The 10,551-nt window shown below is 40.3% G+C and overlaps 1 pseudogene; it reads left to right on the top strand.

The window, feature by feature from the left end:
• Window positions 1-274: 274 nt before the first annotated feature.
• On the top strand, window positions 275-9,937 carry LOC128598392 (serine protease 58-like; annotated as a pseudogene).
• Window positions 9,938-10,551: the final 614 nt, after the last annotated feature.

Below are 10,551 nucleotides of genomic sequence, written 5' to 3'. Positions count from 1 at the left end.
CTTTGTGTACCATGTCTTATTAATAAACTTCACCTTCCTTCTGTGCCTGGAAACAGCTTCTAAATAAAAACATTTGTCCTACACCACATCCGTCCAAGGCTGGTTCTTGCTTGGCATTGGCAAACTTTCTCTTGAAACTAGCTGCCAAATGAGAAAGTAGACATAGAATTCTACCATTCTCTTGAGAAAATTTGAAAGGATTTTAGTTATGGACCAATCAAATCAACATAAATTTACTGATCACCTACTACATTCCAGACTGTGAGATACTGAGATGGAAAAGGAAACAAGGTTTGTGGTCACTGTTACCATCTCATTTTTTAATAAAATCATTATTGGGTGTTTTATTAATATTTCATATAATTTTGTTGTAAGATTTGGCTATAATATAAATTTTATCATGCATTTTCTGATAGGCCATGCATCCATAGGCTATTACAGATAATGACACTAAAAAGTAAAAAAGTCAAGGTTGATTGCCCAAAGTCATTCGAATATTTCCTAATAAAGCAGAGATGAAACCTGAGGTGTCCTATTCCCAATGCACTACAGCTGTTCTTCCTGCCTTTTTCTTCAATCCATGTGAAATCGTGAGACTAGATAGGGGAAAATTTCAGAAGCAGAAATATTTTAAAACCTATATTTTCCAGGGTTTTGCCTCCGTGTATGTTCCTTTTCTCCATGATCTTTTTTGTTTTCCAACTATAAACTTGCTACATAAGGCCAAGTCTCTGGAGACAATCTGTGTCCCTCTCTCACAACCAGCACCCCAAATCCCAACCCAGATGTGGCACTAATTTAAACTACAATGAAAGCAATAAAAGGGCACCAGAAGACAAGTTTTTGAGAAAAATAGATATTCTATCTTGAGGTCAAAAAAGTTTTGGCTATCGAGGTGTTACATGTTCTTTCTAGCCCTATCTAAAAAGCATATCACAGACTGTCTGCCTCGGTTCCTCCACAGCTTCCCCTCAAATCTCCATTATTTCATGGACCTTAGAGAGAAGGCCTGGATCAGAAGGCTTTGATTTCTGTGCATGTTTGGAACGAGACAGAGGAAAGGCAGTGTGGTCATAGCACAGAAATGTTGGTTTCAGTGGAACAATTTGGCAAAGAGAGAATGTTTGTAGTCTCAGTGATGAGGTGAAAGAGGGGTACTATCTTAGTCAATTTGGGATGCTATACCAAAAATATCATATATTTGGTGGCTTAAACAAGAAACATTTATTTATTGCAGATCTAGGGGCTGGAAAGTCCAAGACCAAGGTCAGCATGTCTCATGTCTGGTGATGGCTAGCCTCATGGTTTGTTGATGGCCAACTTCTGCCAGTATCCTCACATGGACAAGATATGCATATAAGGGATAGTCTCCATAGCCAATCTCTTTTCCTTCTTCTAAATAAATGCACTAATCCTATTATGGAAGCACCACTCTCTAGTCTTTATATGAACTTAATTACCTCCATTTTTCATATGTTAGGATTTCAACATATGAATTCTGGAAAGACAAAAATATTCGATCCATAAATAGGTATCTCGGAGAAGAATAATACAGAAAGATATGTGTATTTATTATCAATGTTCAATCCTTTTGTTACTCTAAATGGCACATTTGTAGATGATAGCCCCAAGTTCTTAATACTGCCTTAACATTACCACTAGGATGGAGGCAAAATTTCTTAACCTTAACTCTTCAAAAAAAAAAAAAAATGTGGGGCTATACTGCTATTGAGTAACTATTTCTGGGTGAAAGTCCAGAAGTTAAAATGTAAGGTTAATGTATAAAAGGAATGTGGTATATTCAGAAAGAGTAAAAGGTGCAAAAGACAAAAAGCAAACTAGGAAGAAGTTTGTTTTAATTCAGACTGTTCTGAAGATTATAGAGTATCTTGACAGGGTGGATTTTCCCTAGACTTGAAGTTGTAGGTGGAGAGATTTACAATTGGAGTTATTTTGCTATTGGGGGAAGTCTTAGTCAGCTGGTTAAATAGGAAATGTTTATTTCTGAGTGTAGCTAGTTCCAAGGAAACAAACCATTCTAGTTCTGATAATTCATGAAATAAAGAATGGGGTGTTGGAGAGTCCATGTGTGGCTTTATCAGTAGGTGCAGGCAAAGGGGGAAAGGTCTGTGTTCAACCTATCACAGTAAACAAGAGTGAACAGAGAGTCCTATCTACATCATACCGGAAGTGTGGTTCCCTGTGGTAATTCTACTGGAAGCATGGTTCCCTGTGGTAATTCTTTCTTCAGAACACAAAATGGTGGTGGAATTTGTTAACTATAGCTCTTTCCTGGAAGCACAGGGGTTCAGCCTTGTTACAGAGAATATGGAGACTCTGTTCTGAGTGCTGACTTTTAAAATGAGCAGGATGAAAAAAAGAAGAAAAAGAAAAAACAAGATTTACTAACTGCGTTTAATACTCCAATGATCTGTAAGTCTCTGGAACCTCAGAGGCAGATGGCAGAGAGGGCGGAGAAGGGTTTAAGTCACAGAGGGCTGAGGAGACAACAAAGAAAGGCTATGTCACAGAGGGAAGGAAAACAGCAGCAGGTACGTGTTGACTCCTGGGGAGATTCACAGGACAGGAGAGGAGGCACCAGGACCTTGGCTTGGTCTGTTCCTTCTCTTTCACTCACATCAGACACAGACACCACTGATGTCTTGTATAATTGAATCTTGATTAAGGACTAATTTGAAGACTACTCTAAGATACGTGTGTCTCTCTTCACTCCATAATTCGTAGTTCTTCCACAGCTGATCTTGTCAAGGACACTTGGACTAAAGATTGGGTCAGTTTACAGCTTGACGAACTTGTCTCTGCCTGGAGATGTCACAGCCTGCCGTGAAGTGCTGTCTCATCCTTGCTCTCATGAGCACAGTTGGTGAGAGTCTGGGGTTTCTGCCTGGGGCGAGAATCAGGGTGGCACTTGAAGGGAGGAAAGAGAAGTGGCAGCCACACTAAGGAGGTGGACAGGGCATTTAAACACCTGAACTGTTGTTGATGCTCATCTTGTCTTGCCCACATTCTCTCTAAGCCCCTTGGATGTCTGTGAGCCTGTGAGGAAGTACTCACTGCCAATGTCCAGCCTTGTCCTGGGACCCTCTCACCAGGCTCTCCAGCATATGATTCCTATGTTGCCACTTTTCCTGCGCAGCCATACTTCTCTTTCCCTGAGCAGATGAATATTAGAGGACGTGCACCCAGGGAAGGAGGGTGGGCTGGGTCAGGGCTCAGGAAGCCCTATGCTTTTCCATTCCTTATACCATCAAAGTCAGGTATTTAATTTTTCAACCCCATTCTTGGCCAAAGTTCATCTAAAAAAAAATGAATGTTTTTTAAATAATCTTTTTTTTTTGTAACATGTAGAACTACCAGTAAGAGTTTTTGATCATCATGAGATGGGCCACATCTCAGTTTCACAGAACTTCACTGTAATTCCATCTCAGTAAGGACATATGTCAGTTCTTTTTTTTCCTTTTTCTTTCTTTCTTTCTTTCTTTCTATTTTTTTTTTTTTTTTTTTTTTTGAGACAGAGTCTCATTATGTCACCCTTGGTAGAGAGCTGTGGCGTCACAGCTCACAGCAACCTCAAACTCTTGGGCCCAAGCGATTCTCTTGCCTCAGTCTCCCAAGTAGCTGGGACTACAGGCACCCACCACAACATCCGGAAATTTTTTGTTGCAGTTGTCATTGTTGTTTAGCAGGCCTGGGCTGGGTTCGAACCCACCATCCTCAGTGTATATGGCCTGTGCCTTAATCACTGTGCTATGGGTGCTGAGCCACATCAGTTCTCTTAACGTCTCTTAATAGTTTAGGTGATATGCATGATTTCCTCAAGTTTTAAAAAATATTAATAATAAGTTGGACCCTGATATTATCTTTGAAAACCTTAAGTTAAAGAAAGCTACTCTGGCTAGTACTAGCCTCTTAACTTCTTTGTCTTTCCATCATTGTCCCCTTGATTTTTCAGGAGCTGTTCAGTCCAATGTTTCTAAGGAGAATTTGGACTCTTCAGAAGGTTATACTATTCCTTACCTGGTCTACCTGGATTCCAGGCCAGAGCCCTGCGTGGGGTCTCTCATTCACCCTGAGTGGGTATTGACGGCTGCTCACTGCTCCTTACCGTAAGCATCACTTTGTTCTTGAGAGCTGGGATGGATCTAGACAAATGAAAGTGGGTCTAGCATGGCATCCTGCAAGTTTTAATGGATTCAGGAAGCCCAGGAAGAGGGAGAATCTTCTTCCAAATGGGGAATAGAACACACCTTTGGGTAGTTTAAAAGATCAATAGGAAGATGACAGAAGTATCTGTCTTGGAGAGTATCTAGTATTCATTTGCCAATATGTATTTGTTAAACTCTTACTATATAGTCAGGGCTATTTAATACTACTGAAAAAACAGTGAGAGACAAGGTGGAAATGTGTTTTTCCTCGTGGAGCTTACATTCTGGTGAAAGGAGTAAGCCAAAACAAATGACCAAAAGAAAAGTACAAAAGAATGTCAAGCCATAACATGTGGGAATGAGACAAAATATCTGCTTTAGTGATGGTGGTCAAGTCCATCTTCTAAAGAAGTGAGAGGAAGAGAAGGAGACAGCCATGTGATGAAGCCTGGGGGATACACGAGGCCCAGGGAACAATATTCATACAGTCCTGGAAGTAGCAAAGATTTTAGGGTTTTTGGAAAACTGGAAGATCAGCATTAGCTGAGTGTAGTGAATAGGGGATGATTATAGGAAGAGGTTGACTAGTTGGGTAAAAGCCATGTCCTGCAGGTGACGGTAGAGGGATGATGAGGCACTATATAAACAGAGCTGTCCCTTGCAGATCTTTCTGCTGTGGGAGAACATGTTGTGTGATTAAGACCCACGCAGAGTTTAAGCAGTATGCAGAGTTATATCATACTTGGACCTGTGAGCCACCTGGGTCTTCAAAGCAGTTCAGTTCAACACGGATTGAACCTCTGCTTTGTGCAATAAGGGGAAATACGTACATACATGGGAAATAAAGATGGTTCAAGTCCTCTTGCAGTGGGAATGAGAAAATCAGATATTCTTGCTCTCATCTACATCTAACACATCATCTGCTTTTGGCAGGAAATAGCTCTTGAAGGGTTGAATGACTAGACTCCTGGCGATGGAGGTGACTAGGTATCAATTTGCCCAGGGAATATAATGCTAAATGACACTGGGAGTCCTGACAAACGATTAATAGCCTTTCAAGTCTAAGATCAATGTAGGCAACACATGGCAAGTGCAAATGTTATGGGCCTACGAAGAGCTGTGACAGACCTAAGGATGCTCAGAAACCGTGAGTCCTACCAGCTCAGGAGTCACTAGGCAGTGTGGTATAGACAAGAGCTCTGGAATAGCAGATTGCAGTGACGTCTTCATTACCTGCTAGTTCAGATGATCTGAATGTTAATAATAACTAGAATCCACTGGTGTGTTTTAGCTGCCAGACATCATATCAGGTTTTACCAAGGCATGCCTCTAATAACACAATCTGGTAAACTCTTATTATTTTACAGACAAGAGTGGGCCACTTCAGTTCTCAGGTTAAGAAATAAAATTAAGATGATTGAAGAAGGTGGCCTGGGACAGTTCTTGTAGTTTGACATTAACAACCCCTTCTTTATCATCTTCCTGCCCTCTTTCTTTCACAGTGTTAAAATCCGACTAGGAGTTTATCAACCCAGCACCAAAAATAAGAAGGAACATTTACGAAATTACTCATTGACTCTGCCCTACCCTAGCTTCGACGCACAAACTCTGGAAAATGACCTGATGATGATCAAACTGTCCAACCCTGCTCCACTCAACACACACGTGGGAACCATTGCCATAGCCTTGGAGCCCATAGTATTTAATGAGTCTTGCTTTATCCCAACCTGGACCTGGAATGAATATAAAAACTGTAAGTGTTTGTGACTTCTTTATCCCGAGGAGGTTAGAGCTTATGGAAAATGTGGTATAAACTCGAAAGAATAGCTCATATGAGGTGATATTCTTGACCTTAGAGAGATCACTGCTCGACCTTCTAGTACCATGACTAGAAGTCAAAGACAAAATTCAAAGAAAATTGAATTTTTCAATTCAATTTTGAATCAATGGATACAGGGAAGTCAATATAACAAGATCAAATGAAGCAAGCCAGAAATAGTTATATCTCTAGAATATTTAAGACCAGAGTCCAGGAAACTGAGCTGAAATAAAATTGAGAAATATAGGAGTCCTCAAGCACAAAGGAAGTGTCAAGGAACCATGAAGGAGGGTAGCCTACTCAATAACAATTGTTGAACACCCAGTATGCAATTAATAAAAAGGAAGTGGGAGTAAAACAAAACATGAAATGGTGAGATAGCAGGAGGCTTCTCATTCCTATCACAGAGAACCCAACCTGTGTGCAAAGACATGATGAACCATTCATTCTAGTGGACCCTGGGAGACAAGAGGATAGTTGAGTGAACTATCTCTCCTGTCACTAGAGGAGGAGGTTGAGCGAGCTACCCGTCCCCTCAATAGTATGAAAAGAGAGGGCTACTCATACTATTGCTACTTCTGAGAGTTCCCACGTAAAGGAAAAGACTTGACTGGTTCATAGGGAAATTGATTATTACAACATACTGTTGCTACTCTTTGGCTGGACATATATCATGGGGAAAATAGTCACAGTCCATGTTGTAGGCACACAACCTTCTCCCCTATGAATTGTCATTGAGATGATCATAGAAATTTAGTCTCTGAGTTTTATCAAAAGTACTTCATGAATAGAGTTGCTTTCTAATTCATTTTTTTTTTTGTTCCCATTGGGTGTTACTTCATGTGGCCGTTAATAACCATATACTCTCTCCAGTAATGCCAAAGGCTGAGTATACCACTTGATATCTGAAATAAAATGATAAAGCTATTGCTTATTATACAAGGTAGAGAAATGCTGCGCAGACATAGTCCTACAGGGCAGAGCAGAGTGCTGACTAGTATGTGTGTGTTTCAGGAAGCTGGAGGTGAGGGATTGGAGGACTTGAAGAGGCATAAGTGGGTTACATCATCTGTAAAGGCAGGATATTTGAAGGATATTGTAGGATATCAAGGATATTTGAATAGATCCAAATGTCCAGTGAGATTGTTGTTGCTTGGTTGGCACTTTGAGCTGTGTTTACAGAAAATCCATCTCTGATTGACTGATTTTAAGAACTGACAGCCAATGCTGATTGACTGGCTTGCAAAAGCCATGTTCACTCAGGCACTTTGTCCCGGATCCATAGATCAGGTTTTACTCCTGCTCTGGTGGGAATAGAGAAGCAAATTTAAAAAAGGGAACTTTTAAAATGGCTCTTTGGTGAAAAGCAGAGATTAAAAGCACACATTTTTTTTTTTTTTTTTTTTATTGTTGGGGATTCATTGAGGGTACAATAAGCCAGGTTACACTGATTGCAATTGTTAGGTAAAGTCCCTCTTGCAATCATGTCTTGCCCCCATAAAGTGTGACACACACTAAAAGCACACATTTTTATGTACTACACTTTATATTCTATATTTTACTTCATATTTCAGTTTAGAACCAAAGTACCTAGAAATCTAGGTGAATATATTTTCTGAACATGCTTGTATGAGTTTTGTCCTTGACTTTATAAGTCTTATGCAAAGTAATTGCCTTACATACTTCACAAAAGTAATTTATTACATAGCCTTTGAAAACAAAATGAAGCTACAAAGATTTTAGGGTAGAGCTCTGTATGTCAGAATCTTAGTGACGGGGTGGCGCCTGTGGCTCAGCAGGTAGGGCGCCGGTCCCATATGCCGGAGGTGGCGGGTTCAAACCCAGCCCCGGCCAAAAAAAAAAAAAAAAAAGAATCTTAGTGACAAACTATACCTCTACAAGCTCTCTGGGGCAGGGCTCCCAGTACTTATCAAGAATTCATTTTTTCAAGTAACTTAAGTTACTTTAGCTTATCTTGTTACATGTATTTAAACTAGCTCAAGTAATGTCTAGTCAAATTTTGTTTTCTTCCTCCTCACTACTCTGTACCAGAGATTAAAATTACATAATACCTTGGTTAGAGTTTCTGCTAACATTCTGTTATTCATGTTATCATTCTGGTTGACAGTATGATAACAATGCTATGACGGAGATAAGCAATATGACCTCCTAGGGGGAAAAATAATACAGGGGGTTCCAAAAAATATATATACATTTTAAGGAAGGAAAAAAAACTGTATTAAAATTGTAATAATATAAACCAATGACAAAATCTGAATATAAGTCATGTTTGACTTCTGCGATTACAAAAGGTGCTCAAAGTATATACATAATATAATACATATCAATAATACATAAATAACATCTCTTATAATATATACATATACATACACATTTTTTGACACCTAGGTATATAATATATGGGGTGGACATAAAGTTCATGTGCAATTCAAAATAGTTTAATATTGTAAATTTAACATGAACTTTATGGACACCCTGTATAAATAATCTATTCAATTAAAAGGCAGATTTATGCACATTAAAAACAATTTTGCCTTTGTATCAAATGTAATGAGGATAAAGTAGATGAGGCAGTGATTCATGGGGACAATCGCATTGTTACTGTCTCTTTCTCCTTGTGGTTAATCATAATATTCTCACAGTTTTTCCAAAGTTTTCATTGATTATTCATAGTACAGAAAAATTGCAGATGGGAAGCATCAGGGAAGAGGACTTATGAACCTACTTCTCCAAGTTCAGTAGGGATTACTGAACTAGGAACCCAAAGAAGGATGAAATGTCAGCTGCTACTCACATTGAATATCCTCAGAAATTAATTTACAACATAGGAGCTATTTACAAGAGATCTTGTGATAAGGAGAGTAACTCTTAACTTTGTCTTCTCTGTCTCACAGTCAGTCATCCTGACATCCTGACGTGGATAAACCAATATTCTCTTCCGTTTGATGACTGTCAGGGTAGACTTCAACATGGCCCCGCAGTGAACATCATGTGTGTAGGAGCACCTCTAAGCATCATCTCCAAAAATAAGGTATCTCTCACTCCCTCATACAAGAAGACAGCACACAGCACATGGGAGAGAGAGAGGGGACAGTGGAGAACCAAAGGGCACTCATTCAAAAGTCTTCCCTAGAGAGATGAGCACTGAAGTCCCTCTCTCCTCCCCTCTCATCTTTGGGTTTGTAATCAGTTTCCCTCCCCCACTTTTATAGTGTCATTCCTGCTTGCCCTCAGCTTGACCCAAGAGAAGTGAGATTTGTGTAGATGTGAAGAGAGGTATCACCTCTCAAGAACAATTAGTCCATTTCTTTAGGTGGTTTTGCTACTATAATGTGCCACTTCTTGGGATTTACTCTTGTTCCATGAGGACAAAGCCTCCCTGACTCCTGTTCTCTGTCTCTTAAAGGAAGTTTCAGCTGCTCCTGCCATCTGCAATGGTAGGTTACATGGAATATTGTCCTGGGCAAAAGGAAGTGTCACCCTGGGAAGTGAAGGGTTCTTCACAAGCATCCATAAGTATGCAAGATGGATCCTGAAAATTATAAACACCCACTGAGGAACCTCTGTTCTCCTTACCCCTCAGTGCCATCTCTCCACCATTGGATCCACAACAGTCTTCATCTTTCTTCTTCTTCAACAAAATCCAAAGAGAAAGCCCAATAAAAACAAAGCCACTGAGAACTCATGCCATGATGCCCGCTCTCTTTATAATGTAAACTTTGAAAATGATAAGAAATTTAGCAGCATGCTCACTATGTGTTCATTCCTTCTTTCAAAAAATACTGTACTAGTACCTACTTAGTAGGCACTGCACTTACTAGGGACACATGAATGACTATGGCATGGCCTTTGCCACCAGGTAGCCAGTTATAATGCCCATGACAACTGCTACAGCAGAGGGAATGAGAACCTCTATGAGAGCATAAAATAAAGCACTCTCGGTGGTGGAGAATATTTTCATGTGCCATTTGCACATGTTTATCTGGAAGACTACTGGATGGAAGTGGACTCAGTGAAGCCAAAGGTGGGGAGCTGAGCTAAGAAAGAAAATAGACAAGTGCATATCATCTCCGCTGAGGCAAGCTGCAACTCCAAGAAAGATGATCCAAGAAAAAAAATTCCAGGCACAAAGCCCATCATCAAGAGACCCCCACCCCCAAGTGGAAGGCACACGGTGGGATTTCTGCAAGTGAGCTCAGAACAAAAGACCTCTCACTGTACCCTCTGTGAGAGAGCCATAGAACACCAGGCCTCCTTCTCCAGGGAGGTCCCACTTGTGTGCGTAGGAATCATCCTGCATGATATAATATTAAGCAAATATTTTCCCTACAATTCTGAATTTCCAGTCCACCCTTCCCTCCCTGCCTGGTAGTCTAAAGGTCTGCCCCATGAAGAGCCCAGAATGTTTGGCAATTCCCTGAGAGGCCTGGGCATCTTGTGGGCTGCTGGACAGCAACATAGAAAAAGTGAATCAAGTGGAAGCTGGGGGGTACAAGAAGAGTGGGATGCATGGAAGAAAGACATATGCTGAGATGATGTGCCACA

Source organism: Nycticebus coucang, chromosome 11 (genome assembly GCF_027406575.1).
Source record: "Nycticebus coucang isolate mNycCou1 chromosome 11, mNycCou1.pri, whole genome shotgun sequence".
NCBI classification, from domain to species: Eukaryota; Metazoa; Chordata; class Mammalia; order Primates; family Lorisidae; genus Nycticebus; species Nycticebus coucang.
The sequence above is the reverse complement of the archived record's forward strand: the minus strand, read 5'-3'. Positions and strand labels throughout refer to the sequence as shown.